The following is an 18717-nucleotide window of genomic DNA, read 5'->3' on the forward strand; positions in this document are numbered from 1 at the left end:
ATTTGGTGACCAGATCTGAATATCCAGGTTTAGAATTTAAACGTTGCTTGAAATGACTAGCCGTATTTGGTGACCAGATCTGAATATCCAGGTACTTCCTCACCTTCCACTCCTTCCCTTAGCCATAAAACTTACCCCAATTCAACATAAAAATTGTTTAAATTATCGGATGTAATGAAATGCATAATAATTAGACCCCAAAATACTTAATTATTCAGGGAAATAAACCCCTGAGTCATCAGTTGGAAATACCAACGACATTAAGTGAAATTAACAATGCAATAATCCTATTATTGCATTGTTTAAAATTTCACTTAATTATTAGCATTAGCAAATAATATTGGGATTAGCAAATAATAATTTACGACAATTTACTCGGAAATCAATAAAGCCAGAATAATAAAAAAAGAAAGTTATCACTTACGTCGTCTGTAAGTGGCTTTACCAAAGTTTGATAATGCCGTCAGAAGGTGAAACAGCTGTCACGCGTAATAATAATTACAACTAGCAGAACTTGTTTATAAACACACTGTTTTTATAAATTTTTTAATAAGACTGTTAAAATAAAAAAAATCTCTAAATTGAAATGGAGTTCTACAAACTAAACTTAAAATCAAATAAATTTATTGCGAAGGTTCAAAGTACTGTACTGTAATATTATATTAAATAATTTTTACGTGTTTAATTATTGTTTAAAGTCAGATTAAAGCGATTAAAAAACCCACCTGGCAATTCTTATTCGAGTTTCGTTGTTTTTACGTATTGGCGCGCTTACAAGCATCAGTCGTCTCATTTTTAACCATTAATATTTAGTGTGTAGGAAAGAGAGAAGACGCTTTTCGACACACTTGTCGAAAAACTTGTTGAATGCCGACGGGCATACTCTTCTACAGATTTTATTAAATATTGATATGTAGGTAATATTGATGTGTAAATGAATGACATTGTGAGAATTTTACCAATAAATAATAAATGAAAATGCGGACATGTAGTTTATGTTAATTTTTTTATTGGAGCATTTGTTCGAAGTGACTACCATTATTTTCGATGCAAGCGTGTAGTCTTGTTATATTTTGATTATTTAAGTTTGCAGGATTTGCTTTAATTTCTGCAGCGGCTTCCATCACTCGTTCGAGCAGTTGCTCTCTTGAGGCTATTGGCTTAGCATACACTTTTTCCTTGAGAGCCCCCCACAGGTAGTAATCCAGGGGGGTCAGGTCGGGTGATCTTGGTGGCCAAGCAATGGCCGGACTTCCACGGCCTATCCAACGACCAGGAAACTCGACATCCAAGTAGTTCCGCACGGCAATCGAATAGTGTGGTGGGGCTCCATCGTGCTGGAACCACATTCTCCGTAGTAATTCGAGGTTCACATCTTCCAGAATCTCGCCCAGTTGCACTTGTAAGAACTCCAAATACATCGGTCCATTTAGTCTGGGAGGCAACTCGATTGGACCGAGTATTTGATTTCCCAGGATTCCTGCCCACATGTTGATGGAAAATCTGTCCTGGCTCGACGACTCCCGAACAAGCTTGGGGTTTTGTTCAGCCCAATGGTGCAAGTTGTGCACATTTAGCACTCCTGTTTTAGTGAACTGTGCTTCGTCGGTAAACAATATGTTTTTCATGAAGTCTGCATCTCTTATGACATTATGCAGCATTCTTCTGCAGTACACGACTCTGGAAAAGTGGTCATTCTCCATGAGGCCTTGGCAGCGCCTATAGTGAAAAGGTTTGAGCCCGTGCTTCTTCAGAACTCTCCATACCGCCATGTGTTCCCTGTGTCCTATCATCAGAGCGACCCGACGCACGGACAGCGTGGGGTCTTCGGTAATTAAGTTCAGGATTCTCTCCTCAACTGCCACAGGAACGATGTTGTGTCCTCCGCCGGCGCCTTCAATCCGTCCGATGCCACAGTCACGCAATTGTTGATACATCTGAAACAAAACAACAAATAACAACTGCTTTTATTATTCAGCTCAGTAATAATGTCAAATAAACAATCGCGGGCTTTTTCACTCATTTTATTTTTAAAGAACACTTATTTTAGGCACATATCAGAAAACTTACGTTTTCTCTTCATTTATTTCATTTTTTTATAGTAAAATGTATAACAAAGTGTTTTAAATTATAATTTTCTTAACTAGGTACGGTTGATATCTTGGATTCACAGGGGTGAAATTGAATTCAAGTAATTTAAATAATCCCATGGTGAGAAAGGGAGTGAATTCAATTGCAGTGAATGATGCATTTATTAGAGATTAAAATTAATTAACTTTTTAAAACGCCGTTTAGTGACCACTGAACACAAATCACCTAAAGTACAATTTACATTTTTAAAGTTGGTGGCCCCTTGTTATGTTTTTAATGTTCCCAGTTTAAATTTCAAAAGCGCTTTTTGGCATTATCAATGAATGTAAATAGTTTCAATAAACAATTGATAGGGTACAAACCTGGACAAAGGTAGCATGGTGTGGGACGCGTCTTCCAGGAAACCTCATGCGATACTCCCTTACGGCTGCTCGTGAATTTCCATTGCAAAATCCATAAACAAAAACAATATCTGCTTGCTCGGCAGGTGGATAATTGAGGGGCATATTTCAACAGTAAAAACTTAGATAACAAAACAAAAACGAAACTAGAAACTTGATGACATGCGAACTCCCAAAACAGCACTGACCACTGATACGAGACGGGGTGGCGGGAACCACACGGGACTTGAGACAGAATATGTGTGAAAGAGATGACAGTAGCGCGGCGTTGCCAATTATTTTACCCCTATACTGTGGGCAGTAGCGGAGTGTGGAAATTTTATTTATTTTTTGTTTTTAAAAGAAAAAAAATGTTACCGGACAGCAAAGTGTACATAACATTTTTTACTCCAAATGTGCTAAGGAATAGCTGGTTAAAGTTTGTCGGGTTAGTGCCGATACACCCTGTATATACTCACCCTCTCTCTGTGAATGACCTAATATCTACCTATTAAATGTAATTGTTGTTAGTATCACTTAAACTGGGCGAAGCCCAACCAAGTGCCGCCCGAAGGGCCTAGCAGAAAAAAACCCGCGGAGCGGGTTTTTAACTGCTAGTCACTATTACTGCTTCTACAGCATGGTTCAACTTAATTCGTCTGACTCGAGCACATCAAAAAGACATGGTACCTAGGGTTGACGAGTGATGCGTGGAACTGCGAGTGCGGGGCGAGACGAGTGCGACTGACGACGCGTACTAGTTCCCTGGGAAAGGTTTGCCAAAAGTGTAGAGGAGGAATCCTATTGATCATTGGTCTGCATACCGAAACAAATGTACGAGTGGGTTTTTTCCTGGTACGCTATCGAAATATAAGGAACTGTATTGGAAAACTAAACTTTAACAATAGTCAAATTCATATTCCAGCCCTAGACGCCGGGCGAACTGGGCTGTATGTCACGTGAGTAGAACAATCTATTAAATAATATCGTCGCTACGCTATCGGATAGGGCAAAAACCGCAACTGCCTCCACCAGCATTCAGCTTTCATTCCAATGAATGTGGCAGGAGGACATCCCTATCTGCGGTGGGACGGAGTATCATCACCGAGAGGATCTATAATTGGACAACTCAGCACATGCTGCATACAAAATATTTTTACATTTACTTAAAATATGCAAAAAGGTCTCTTGTCTCATTTGTGAACAGTTATATTGATCATTGAAGAAGATAATACTAATAAATCTTAACGAAACATAAAAAAACAGACCAAGACACAGAAAAATAAAAAGACCACGGTGACAACTAGGATCTCTTGTCTAACCGTGACAGGCGTCTTAAACCACTCGACCACTGAGACATATTTATTAAACGTCATATTTGTCGATCTCATATTGCAAATTAATAATTAACAAGTTATATTGATATTTCATGGGTTTATAGCTCATACATGTATTTCCTTTTGAGCTGAAAATTGTTAAGTTGAACCAGAAATTTAACGCAGAAAAAAATGATGAAAATTTCAGATATCAACAAAAGATTTCCTACTACTTTATAGTTAAGATAAATACGAAAGGAAAATGCAGGCATTTTCACGAATTGACCTACCATGAAATAACTCATAATATTTTGTAAAATTTCAGAGAGAGGACCGAAGGTTTTCACGGAATAAATTGTTTATTACACATGTGCATGGATTTATTTTATTCCGTTGACAAAGGATACAAAGGAGGCGAATTACCAATGCGTAACACAGGACATGTGAACCGTGGACAGTGTGGACTGCGGACAGGCAAGGAGTTCCCAAGGGATAGCGTGCAATTCGCTGACAGGTTAATTTTATGGAATATGCATTCACAAAACATATTCGGGAAAATAATATACACATTGCCACGAACTTCTCTATGGATCCTGAATGCATGTTAGGCGAAACTTTATACAAACTGTCAAATGAATTTGAGAATCATGAAATGGTTTTGCCGAATTGCAACGAAGTTTGGCCAAAACCAGGTGTATGACGCGTTTGTAAACAAACTCGTATGCTTAGGTAGGTAGGTATTCGGTTTATCAAGCGAATGACACTCGTGATAGAACACACAAATATATTCACAGTAGAAAGTCGTTTGCGGATTCAAATACATATTTTGTAAATATTTATGTAGTATGAATTATTACAGGTATATTATACTAGACAATCTGGAAGCACCTTTAATAAGGAAATCCAGTTAATTTTTTATTATGATATTATTACTAACTTAAATACGTTTGTATTAAAATTTTATTTTTACAAATGTCGCTTTCAAAGCAAAAACTACCGAAATCTGACGGGGTACGCTTAACGTCGTGCGTACCTCGGTCAGTAAGGTCAACCCCACTCGGGTCGGTGTGATAACTAATAAAAAAATATTTCAAATATTTAGAATGATTTCTTTTGAAGTAATTTGTAAACCACGTGCAAGCATATACGCAGCGCAATTGGGCATAAAAGTATCCCGAATCAGCAATTGTTGGTCTATCTGAATGTCTGTTTTTAAACATTTATTTATTAACATTATCCATTATAACGGGTATATAAAACATAACTTTACTAAAATATATTAACAAGAGTGATTTTCAAAGGTAGCTAGGGTTATAATTTATATATGTATGTATAACCCTGATTAGAGTACCTACATGTTCAAAACTTAATGTCAATAAACTCAAATTAAGTGGAGATTCAAAAATAAACAAAATGTATTTTTGGGGGTAAACTTTTAAATAACTTTATATGCATCACTCCTTAAGGCGATGCAATACGTAGTAATGCAAAATCATGTGTTTTTGGTTTGAAAATTTGGTCGCCTAGATATGTTTCAGATGCTTTAATTAAATACTGCGAGTAGAATACATCTTGGCCTTTGAAACAATGTAATATTTATTAGTCTTTTTACTAGCCCAGAAAAAAATAATGTATAAGGCTTATGAAAACTGCTTTAAAGTTCAAAATCTCCTACTTACGAACCCATTATCGGTTATGATTTTATTGTATAATGTGGCAAATTAAGTTATTTATAAAATGATCGGAAACAAAATTAAACAATTTCGCCTGAACATCCACAAAATAAAATAAAAGGCACTCTTGGCCATGTTTTTTTCTTGCATAAATCAAAACAGGCGGATGGTGTTAAGCGGGAATTTAAAACTTAAGGGATGTTATTGATAGCGGCTCCATCTGATAGTATTATTGTCCCAGCGTCTGGACGGTGTAGGCCCTCTGATTGGTCAAATTTAAATTGTCTGTTTCGGGTAACTTGAATATTAAGACACAATTCCATACTAAAATAGGATCGCCTCATAATAATACGAGATTTCTTCATAAGCATCGTTTCTGCTCATATAATTTTTGGATAATATCGAAGAAAATATGTTTTAGAAAGTTCATAATCCATTGGATTAATTACATTACAATGAAAATTCTCCACAGTTACGTGATTATGTTTGACGTTTATAAAAATTCACGCGTTTCTTCAAGATGGCCGACAGAGCGCACCTCTGGCGGTTTAAAAACGAACCAAATGCCTGGCGCGAATATTTAAATATGCAGCTAACAATACTTGACTACTTACCATTAACAAGCGTTTTATAAGAAGATTTCTTCTGGAAGCTTATCACTTTGTAATGGCATTTATCATTATTTTTTATATTTTTTTTTCTTATTAATTATATCTGATTTTATATTGGCATGTTTTCTAATTTCTAAAATTGCAAAATTATTTATTTGCGATGCTTTATATCCTGAGTGAAGTATTTTAAGACCTGAATTTTTATCGAAAGTGTGATCATTATTTAAAAGATTATTTGCAAACTCAGATTCACTATTTCCATTTATAGCCCTGCGATATTCTTTAGTTCTGACTTCAAAGTTTCTATTGGTTCTACCTTTGTAAAAGAAATTACAATCATCTCAATTGAGTTTTTAAACTCCTGTTTTTTTTGTTTGAATTTTGCTATCATTATTATTAAGAATATATTTCTTCATTGTTATTAGTGTAAACCGCCAGTTGAATGGTACCAGGATTGTTTATATATATATAATTTTAGAAGTATCGTTATCCACAAACAGAATTCTACGCCATTGTTTATTTCTATCTTTAGAAAGACCGTTTGAAGAGAATGTGTTTAATTTTTTTATTTAGTATTTCAACTATCAATTTATTAGAATAACCGTTATTAAATGCTATTTGTCTTATGAATATATTGTTTTATGGTTATATGCTATTTGTTTTTTTCAGGTCTTAAAATACTTCACTATAAATAATTTTGAAATTTTAGAAATGAGGAAACATATTAATATAAAAGCAGATATAATTAACAAGAATTTTTTTATAAACTCTCTTTTAAATATTTTCCCACTCAACTGGTCTTTCCCGTCTAACGATATTGTAATTCCTAATTATTATACACCCAGCCTACTCTTACTCCTCCCCCCTCCTTCCACTTCTTCTTTCCCAATTGCAATCTATATTTAATTTTTGACTTCGGTGTATACACAATAAAATGTAAACATTATATTTATTTATTTATTGGACAATTTGCATAGCGCCGCTTTTGTGAGATATCACCTCAGGGGCGCTATATTGTAATAATCTACCTTTATATATAGATTTTTACTCTCCTGATGAAGGTGTATATATAATCTAGCTTTGAACTTTATTAGATACAGTAACAGTTGTAGGTAAAGAATTACCACCAGTTGGAGTAAAATTAACACCTTTTAATTAAACCGACTGCTAATGTCATCGCACAATTACCCTCCTTTTATTCATAAACACGGGTACAATTACTCAATATGTAATAATCTATTATTTAAGTCAACTTTGTTAAAACTATCTTTAATTGTGACAAACTAAACGATATTGATTCAACTTATAGACATTGACGGTTGTAACACATATTTAAGCACTGCAAGTCTCCTATGAGCTAATTATATTAGGTACGATAACAGTTAATATCAGTTGTAGACATGTAGTCAATAATAGTGTTTCATTTGAAATAATCCATCACAAATACGTAAAATTTCATTTATTCAAACAACTGTCATTCTTATTATGCGTAAATTTAGAATGTTATTATTAATTAACTCCTTCCTGTTCCGTGTTTTAACAATATATATACTCACCCTCTCTCCGTGAATGTTCTAATATCTATCTATTAAATGTAACTGTTGTTAATATCACTTAAAATGGGCGAAGCCCAAGCAAGAGCCGCCCGCAGGGCCTAGCAGAAAAAAAACCGCGGAGCGGGTTTTTAACTGCTAGTTTAAAATATTACACGACTTAGTGCATCGCGTAAAAAAATTATCGACATGTTTAAAAACCAATGGTTTTTTTGTCAAGATAAACGTGTTATAAAAATATTTTAAATATAAATTATTGGTAAATGTATATATTACAATTATTCGTAAAATGCTCGTTCATAGATGGCGCTAAATTAATTGCTTCAATGAAAACACTTTTTGCAAGTTATGCATCAAAATATTATTAAGATAGCCATAGATCACTGACTTAGCAGGGATGCACGGGTTTGTGGTGTGATTTCGAGGACTTAGGGCCCGTTCCCACTTCCGTTTTCAAATCGGAGGCGGGTCCCGTTTTAAAAACGGATGGCCAATGGCCCTGTTCACACTACCGTTTTAAAAACGGACCATACTCTACGAAAAAAAATAATTGTCGATTCAACAAAAACATGTTATTTGCTCATTATTCAGTAATGGTGGGCAATGGACGACGATGAAGCTCTTGTTGTCATGTGGTACTTATTAAATAGAAGGAAAAAAGTGAAAAGAAAATTTTGGGTACACCCAATCATAGCCGAATGATTTTCTGTAGGAATTTTCCAAGTGTTAATTGGTGAGTTGAGAAGTGATGAACTAATTGATGAAAAATAATTAAAGAACTTTTCTTTAATTATTTTAGAATAATAATGATTGGATTATTTATATAGCGCCGTTTTCACCATGAAAAATCACCTCAAGGGCGCTTAATGGATTAAGAGAATGTCTATCACTTCCTTTAACCATCTACTGGAATGAGTTTCAGAGAGCTTAACATATCAAAATACAAAATTGAGAAAGTGCATTTGTCCTGAAGAAAGGCTATCGATATTTTAAAGTAAGAAAACAATAAACACTCAAATATTTTTTATTATGTGTTTATTTAACTAATAAGCTCTTCCGTGCATCTCATTAAAGCTTTAAAATTTAAAAAAAGTTAACTTAAAAAAATAAAAATAAAAATTTTGATGTAAAAAAGTTGTGTACACCAAGTGTTTTGTTTTTATTTAGTTAAAGATAAAATATTACCATACTCTTTCTTCGACCAGTGGTATTAAATTTTCGGGATTTATTTCCTTATCCATTATTGTAGTTTTGATTTATTTAACTTAACAAAATAACCAAATACAAGCACGCTGCGTGCCTGCTTCCTTGCGACAGGGAGCGGGCGGGGAGGGGTCGGGGTTTGGCGGGGACTCTGCCGGAACGACTGGACGACAAGTGTGAACAGCTCCATACAACACTATGAGCGAGCGTGTGCCGACACGATTTGAAAACGGACGCGCTGCGTAGGCGAGCCATCCGACAAAAAATGTCGGATCCGTTTTCAAATCGTGTCGGACAAGTGTGAACAGCTCCATACATCCACTACAGCCACTAGGGCATCCGTTTTTAAAACGGGACCCGCCTCCGATTTGAAAACGGAAGTGGGAACGGGCCCTTAAGCTATATTCTTAAAGAGATTCGCCTAGTGAGATATGTAGTTCGCTTAGTAGCTGGAGGCCCAGACGGAATACCCCCTATTATAACCATATAGCCATACTGTCAATACTATAGCCATACTGTCAAGAATAACTAAAAATATGTGAAATGATCATTTATAAAAAAAAAAACACATTACCAAACTAAGCTTTTTCCATTAGAAAACAAACAAAAAAATCCACAGCATCTAATTTACTGATATTTTCGCAATTGGTAGCCGTCGGACTGCGCTCGAGATACCAAACAGATGTGGTTTATACGTATTTTGCCAAGGCATTTGATCGGGTTGAGCATGAAATTTTACTGAGCAAAATGTTCAAACTTGGTATCGATCATTAAACACTTATCTTCTTCGCCTCCTATTTGAAATTCAGAAGTCAATATTTATTTATTTATTTATTTATAATTTGTACATTTATTTATAACAATTACAGGTAATAAAGCCTAAGACGTTATAATTGTACCATTTATGCAGTGTATATGCAATGCCAAAAATCTCGCAAATGCGCTATAGGACACAAAAAATAAATCTAATTTCTTATCTACCGCATTCAAAAAGCACGTAGCTCTCCCCACAGGTGAGTTCATTAATAAATTAGTGCGGCTTGCTCTACTATATAGAAGATTGTGATGACGTCCTCGAGAGTGAGACTCTGGTACAAAAAAATTTAATTGGGCCAGTATCTCATTATTAGATAAGTGACCGTTTATTAGTTGGAAAAAATATTTAAGCAAAGCAATACCTCTACGTGTCTCTAGGGAGTGGTAATTGGTCATGCCTAATATATAAATCGATGGGTAAAGCCAAGGGTAACGTCCATAGAGCCGCGAGAATAAAAACCTTAAAAAATTTTTATGGACTCTTTCAATGCGTAAAGTGTATGTTAATTTATGTGGAGCCCAGATGATCGAGTTTGATTCAAGTACACTTAGGACTAGTGTGTTATATAATAACGTCAGTGTTTTTGTGTTACGAAACGGATATGAGTTTCTAATTACGAAGCCGAGAAGCCTGTATCCTCTGCTTATTAAATCATCGATGTGTTGGTGAAAGGTTAGTTTGCTGTCGTAAATAACTCCTAGATCTTTGATTTGATTTAGGTGTTGGAGAATATGTGTTAATAAATGGACAAAAAATCTACAAAAATATCCTGCGTTGTCAAGTATTCCCAAGGGGTCAAACCTTGGTCCTCTGTTGTTAATCATACTTCTAGCTGACATCAAGGTTTAAGTAAAATATGGCAGATTTCTTCTATTGTGGACGATCTCGAAATTTTCGAAGTAATCTCTCATCAAGACTGCTTACAAATGCAATCTGACCTTGAAGCCGCGTAAAAAAAATGTAACAATGTCCTTAACCCGCTCCCACAACCTATTGTTTTTGAGTACAGCAGGGAAAACATTATGCCGAGTCAATATCGTCAAAGATCTCGTTGTCTTTGATCCCAAACTAACGTTCTTGGACCACAAATTACGGCTCACTCCAGCATGCTACAAACTTCGGGGGTTTATCATCAGAACATGTTAACCGTTTGATGAGCCGGATGCAATGGTAGCCATGTTCGATGGTGTTAAGACGTAAGTTGGAGTATGCTGATGGTGTGTTTACTCCGCACCAAACTAAATATATTCATATGTTGGAAAAAATCCAAAAAAAACCTCAGGTACGTCTATATGCGGGCACATGAAATTCCTCTTTACGTAGCCTTATGAATTTTGTATAATTATCTTCGTCAGAGTGAGAAGATTTGTAAATTAAAAAAATTAATGTACAATAATTTAAAAAAATATGTATTAATAGATATCAGCCAGTGGCTGAATTGGCATCGCGTTTGGGTCCCACCCAATCCTCGATTTCTGTTTTGATTATCCTCCATCACGGCAGAGGCAACATTTTTCGCTTACTGTGGTGGTAGTAGGAGATTTTCAAAGATTGTCAGGTTATTCGTAACCCGGGAATGTTTGTCTAACTTTTAAAAGTGCGTATAAATACAGGATCCGTGGAAATGAAAATTTAATAAAAATCAGGAATCTACTATTTATTTTTCTACTAGGTTTAACACATCAGTGATGCCATATCCAAAAATTTAAAATATTGTTTCAGTTTTAAAAACTATATATTTTACCCTGTTTTAAAAACAATTATTTAAAAAAAATAGGAAAAAAACGTTAAAAAACACATAAGCACATATTTTTGCCGACCGGTAAAGATTCATGTATCGTATGGTTTAAAAAAAAAACATGGAGGTAAATCACCCACAAAATCATGCAAACATGATAAAAGCACGCATCTGGCAACACTGGATCTGATATTCTCCATTAGGTAGGTACCAACTTACAGGTGAACAATCCGATTAGAAACTGTTTTTCTTATTTAAATTTATTTATCAAATGAAAACAAAATAAAAAGGTGGAATCGAAAAGCGCGATAATGAAAATCCCGCACGTGTGTCGCTATCGGGAGCGCAGGAGCGCGAGAAGGTCGTTTGAATGCGCGGCGAATATCACGGCGGCAACTGCTTTGCCATTCTTTCTCATACCGGAGCAATAAAACGGGCGATGCTTCTATTCTACAGATAATGTGACTATGTGACGTTACCTATAATACAACAACCTACAACGGAGTTACCTCGAGCAACTTCTGCTACCCGGGCCGTGTCAAGAGCGAGACCCCAAAAAGAGAACGATTTATATGTGAAGAGCGTGACGTCATTAGATCAATTTGAGAAAGTAAGGAAAATAATAAAAGTTTTTTTTAGTCAAATTACACATATGTTCTTCGTCGGATTACCCTATTTAAATCTAGTAGGTTTACTCTTACAAATGTTGAAAAAACAGTCATAAAAAAGTCATCGAATTCTAATAAAATTCAGCAACGTACATGACGCGTATTTTAGAGATAATTTAAAATAATAATTTCGGTGGTGTCTCTGTGTAACTCCGGTTAAACGACCTCTAGAAATGGGATTTGCTTTGATTTTCAAAATTTGAGGCTGATTATTCCGAGAAGCGAAAATTTATTTTATAAATTCATAATTCTGAATTTGAAATGTGTACTTCTTTTATTAAGATATTTGATAGATGTCGTAATTTTTCAAGTTTTCTAATGGGATTCATCCGAAAGTTACATTTCTATGGGTTTTGAAAGGCAATGGATCCTGAGGCAAATATTATTTTTTTAATTATTTTCAGCTTCACAAATCATACAACCCTGCACTTATGTGTTTGTGGTGAATGTTACAAGGCATAAAAATTGAACGGGACTCAGATGGTTACAAGGTATAAAAAAATATAAAAAGTGAACGCAACTCAGTTGGTAGTGCATGTGTCTCAGCGAATAATCATATTTAATCATTGATTTCGGTGAAGAGCAATTTTTTTTAATTATTTTCAGCTTCACAAATCATACAACCCTGCACTTATGTGTTTGTGGTGAATGTTACAAGGCATAAAAATTGAACGGGACTCAGATGGTTACAAGGTATAAAAAAATATAAAAAGTGAACGCAACTCAGTTGGTAGTGCATGTGTCTCAGCGAATAATCATATTTAATCATTGATTTCGGTGAAGAGCAATCATCATTGGCACGTTCACCCGTTTACCTCTAAAAATGTCTTGGTTCGAGCGAGATTCGAACTCGCTATCCATGCTGTCCGCAAACGTAGAACGTATTCACTAGGCTACAGAGCATATCCTATAACTTGTGAATATTTTCGTATATCAAGTTCCGCGCTTCAAGCGAAGAAACACTCCTTTATGTAGTTTAAGTTAGAAATTATAGAGGGCGCTTTTCAAGTGTTCAACATATTTATAAAAAATCAGCCGGCACATGTGTGTGCTGGCAAAACTCGAAAAGTAGTCGACCGATATCACTGAAAATTTCAAAGTTTTTTCTTACTAGGGCCAGAAGTATTTAGATTTTGTTTGAATGGTAGAATAAGTCGGGGACGCTCAAGGAATACTTAACGCAATATCTCTATCTTAATAAATAATTTTTTAAATATTCTACTGGAAGTTATCATGTTGTTGCTTTGAATCCTTTCCAGTTACTTACCTTACAATTTATACTCATGTGTTCAATTTAGTTGTAGGTATACATTTATTATATTGTTATTATTGCTATTGTGTAGTGCTTTTATTGATTGCTGCTGTGTTGAAATTTTACAATACATTATGTTTTGAATTTTAGCTGGTTATTAGTATATCAGTTAACTTTAAATTTTTGAAATTATTAGTTATTAGTATATCAGTTAACTTTAAATTTTTATTTATTTGTGTACTTACATCTTCTATTATTTTTTATTTATTATTTACAATATTGTATTTTTTGTAAATCTCTCAGGCCACGGGTACAGAACCCTTAGTTTTTTTTTAATATTTTTTATTATTATTATAATTTTAAGTAAAAATCTATTATTGGATTTTATCTTTATTATTTAGTTTATTCTTATATATGTAAATTATCTGTTGATTTTCCCAAATAAATAAAATAAAATAAAATCTCTGCACCGGAATGAGATAGGAAGTAGAATTAAAGTCGATGTAATGTAGTTTTTTAACAGTAACATTGTGGTATACAGTAGTGAATGGTGGAAGATGTCGGAGGCGCCCGAGAAAGACATTAGCAATAGCGAAGCATTGCGGGGTCCACTAGTATATTATATTTTAATATTGGAATCAATAAATCTATCTATATAAATAAAAAAAATGTTAATATTTGGTTGTTCAAATTGTTAATTTGTGTGTATTTATATACCTGTATTATATAGATGTCACCTGTAAAAGGGTAAAATAATTCTTAAAAAAAACAAAAAAAAAACAGCGCCATCTGTTGGACTAAAAGCAACAGGCGCTATTGTTTATTTATCTGCAAAGACAGACTGAGCCACAGCAACGCGTGGCGGGGTACAGCTAATTATGCATAATAATATAATGTATTTTATTTTAAACCCATTATTGATTATTTGTAGACGTTGGGTGGGGGGTGGAGTCTATGAGTGAATCGTGATCGATGTGTGTTCAAGTACAAAAAATCACACTTGACTAGTGATAGAGATTAAGGCGAAGCATAATGCTAAATCACTATTTTGATTAATCTTTATAACGAATCTGTGTACACTATGAATACCAAAAAATATGCTTTAGATAAATTGAAGGTTTTCCTATCGTTTCGCTGGAGTAGAATACAAATAAAAATAATAAATTACTTAATAAAAAATATAAATATAAACTCTAAAAAAATATGTTTCTCCAATAGAAATGCATGAACGCGTAAAGGAAACAACTTTTAAAAAATACAGTATTATAGCTAAGATTATATGTGACAACTTTTTTTGCTTTCTTTTAAAATTATGTACAAGATAAATAAAAACCAGCTTTGTGCTTGAAATCGAACATTTCTAGAATCCGATTTTCAAGCGATTTTAATGCTTATCAATTGATTTATTGGATAATTTGTATAGTGCCGCTTTTATGAGATATCACCTCAGTGGCGCTTTACCTGCAATATAAGGTATACCAAGAACATACACATTTTTGGCTTGTAGCTTCCTCTTAAACGAGAACAGGTACTCGGTAATCATTTTTAACTTGACATTTTTCATTTTGCAGTCAGCTGGGTCGATAGTTTAGATTTTGTAGATAAGAAGAAATAGAGTTCATTAGTTTTTCCATTGGTCGACTGCAAAAATTGATTGTACCAAGCAACGACGGTATTACACAGACACAATTTCCATGAAGTAACTTCTTTTAGAAAGATATCCATAGCTATATTAACTCGCACCACCAGATTGGTAGATTCTTTTCATATTGCCCTGGTGAAAAACCACCATTCGGAATCGAAGCGTTGAAATGACTTAAGCCGTGTTTGTTGATCAGATCTGAATTGCCAGGTTTTTCCCAACCTTAATATTCCCCATCTCTTCTCCTAGGGTTAGTCCCGCTAATCCCGTTTCTGATTGGCAGCAAGATAAAACGAAGGCATGTTTCAAAATACTCGGCAGGATTCAAGAGGTTTGTACTAAACGGTGACCGGATAAATCATCACAATGATAATTCATCACATCTTTAAAAAGTTATATACAGTCATGGAAAGTGATGAAACAAAAACTTTATTAACTGGGTTAAGTAGGTTAGGTTGAAAAAAAATTTTTCATCGTTTCTAATGACTTTATATCACTTTTTAAAAGTGTGTTGAATTGTCACTGTGTTGAGTTATCATGGAACCGTACTAAACAGATACTCGTAGATGTGTTAATATGCAATTATTTGCTCATTTAGCCGAGGGTAACATAGAATTCGATAGTAAATTAATGGTCACACACTGTGTTTGGGAGTCAGAGTCAGAGGTTGCCTGGCGGGTCAATGACTCCATTATTCATAATTATGATGTCATGTGGACAGATAAGATAAACATATGTTTTCATATTCAGAGCTGTAATTTATAACTTTGTTTATTATTACAATTTACTTTTATTTATTGAAATGTAAAATGCTTAGGTTAGGCTAAGTAAAGGGGAAGAGAAGGGATGGTTAAAATGAATGAATGTAAATGGTTTTTCAGATCTAGTCATGGACATTATTTTTTTAATTTTTTTATAGTGAATACCTCACAAGAGTCCCAACTGCTCCCGTCTGGAGCCAGTGAGACTATGGCATCCCCAATTGGGGGATGTTGTGAGGCTGAAGGTAAGTGGGGAAGGGAAAGAGGAAGGTGGGGAAGTACCTGGCTATTCAGATCTAGTCACTAAACACGGCTAAAGCCATTTGGAGCAACGTTTCAATTCTGAATGGTGGTCTTACACCAGGGCGATACTGGTAGTATCTTCCACTCTGGAACGTGCCGCAAATATACTATATATTATTTTTAATTAATTAATTGTGAAATAACACAAATTAATCAGATAAAATTTTTTTTGCGCACGCCGGGTTCGAACCCGCGACCTTCGGAATGGCAGTCCAATGCGTTTCCACTGGACTATGCCGGCCGCACAGACATAGCTAATATTCATATGTGTATGGCCGGCCGTCAAAAATAAAAATGGATAGACTTACCCTAACATGAAATCTGGATATCATTTCGATGAGCTGGAGGAAAACCACGTGACCGTATTTGCATTTGGATGTCTATGGATCTAGTCAATGTCTTGCTCCTGAATTATGATCTCTCACTAGGGCGATCTTTTTATTATTAGTGTCTTGTGAAATTTATATAGTAATATAGTTTATTTGTACTATTCGTTTTATGCCCGTAGGGCTTTAACGAAAGTAAATGTGTATACATAATTTTTACATGATGAATAATTTAGAACATGAAAAAGAATAATAAGAATAAATTACAAGAAAGGAATTTAAATTCCTCTAATTTAGATAAAGATATTATTGATGACCTGTCTCGTTTATTCAATATGTGCCTTAATCAAAATTATTTCCAGTATAACAACTGCGTCTTCCAACAGAGTCAAGGGCTACCCATGGGAGCTCCTACTAACCCACTGTTGGCAGATATTTTTATGAATAACTTAGAAAATAAGATTTTTAATTGTAAGTCATCACTCTTAAATAATGTTCTCACTTGGAAACGATATGTAGACGATATTTTTTGTATCTGGACGGGAACAGAGCGGCAACTAACTAAATTCCTTCTTCTTATAAATTCATTTCATAAAAACATTCAATTCACTGTAGAGGTAGGGAGTAATGCATCGATTAATTTTCTGGATTTAACACTAACTTCAATAAATAATACAATTGAATTTAACATCTATCGTAAACCGACATTCACGGATATAACTATACATAACACGTCAAACCACCCGATATCACACAAACATTCTGCCTATCATTCAATGGTACACCGCTTAGTAAAAATCCCACTATCAGCTGTTAATTTCGAAATTGAACTGTCAAAAATAAAACAAATTGCTCTAAATAATGGTTACTCGACACACTTAATTGATAAAATCCTGAATAAGAAACTTAAACTAATTTCTACGAATACATTTTTATTTGGTACACCTGAAACTAATAATAAAATCATAAATCCCTTTCAATGGCGTAAAATCTTATACATATCCAATTTTTCTTCACTTAGTACAAAAAATTTGCCTACCCACATTAAACCCGCGTTCTATACTGATAACAACTTGGGAAAATTACTTAAAAATACTAAAGATAAAGATCACAAATTTAGCCACTCAGGCATTTACCAACTATGTTGCAATGATTGTCCATCGTTCTACATAGGTAAGACAACTAGAAATATAAATATTAGAATCACGGAACATTTAAGATGTTTAAATAACAATAATTTTTCGGAGTTTGCCAATCATCTCATTTCCACCGATCATACTTTTAGTAAAGATACAGGGGTTAAAATTCTTCACCGTAGTAATAAAGGCAAAAAATTAGATAATTTAGAAGCACTTGAAATGAGAAAATCCCTCAATAATAACTCCAGTATAATAAATAACCAAATTAATCTGTCTTATGATCCTATTCTTATATCCTTATATCCTATTCTTGACATATTTCCAGTTAACCGCTCTGTTCTTCCTGGAATTCCAGTAATTACCCCTTCCACTTTGTCCACATCTCCCCCAAACACTTAACATTTTTGTATTTATGTGTCAATATTTTGTGTAGTAGATCAGTTTAAAATATTCTCCTGACGAAGGAAGGGATCTTCCGAAACCGGTAGAGTGAAAATAAAACTATCGTGGTCAAAAACAAATTTATGTGTTTTTATTATAAATTATGATGAGCCACAAAGTGAATGCTTTTTACAATTACGTAATATTTTTTTTATTTCATAATTTTTTTTTAAGTACAGTGTTCAGATAGGTTTACAAAGAGACAACCAAAGGTTCAAGAATTGGGTTGGAATAGGTTATTGATATGATCCACAAAATTCATCAAGTTAACAATAAAAATATCAATATCCATAGTATACCAAATACCAAGTATTGATTTCCCATAGTGTGAAACCGATGTATCGGAGAATTAGCAATGTACATAGTTAGTTTGTGTAACAAACTAATTTAGTTCAGTATTTTAAATACGAAAGTTAAATCATTTATTCTTCTCGGTCTTCTGTGTCTGAATTTTATAGTATTTATTAGGAAAGTATAATTTATGTATTCGAGCGGGATATTTAATTTAAAATTTATGAAAGGTACAATTTTTTTTGTATTCGCTAAATTTTATTAATATGAATTTTGTAAGAGGGAAACCAAAATACTGAGTTGTATTGTAAGCATAATTTAATTATGTTTTCGTGCGAAAAAAACTCACATTAAGTGCTGACACTGTAGAATATTATAGCATTCAAACAAAAAAAAATTAATAAGTTTATTTTATTAAATAAAAGTGAATAAAAAAAACTGATTGTTTATTTTTTATTTATAAGTAAATATGCAATTATGTTATATGTTTAACACAGTGTAGTATTAATTAA

The sequence above is a fragment of the Hesperophylax consimilis genome, chromosome 3 (genome assembly GCF_061612785.1).
Source record: "Hesperophylax consimilis isolate HC1 chromosome 3, BYU_Hcon_1.0, whole genome shotgun sequence".
Taxonomy (NCBI): domain Eukaryota; kingdom Metazoa; phylum Arthropoda; class Insecta; order Trichoptera; family Limnephilidae; genus Hesperophylax; species Hesperophylax consimilis.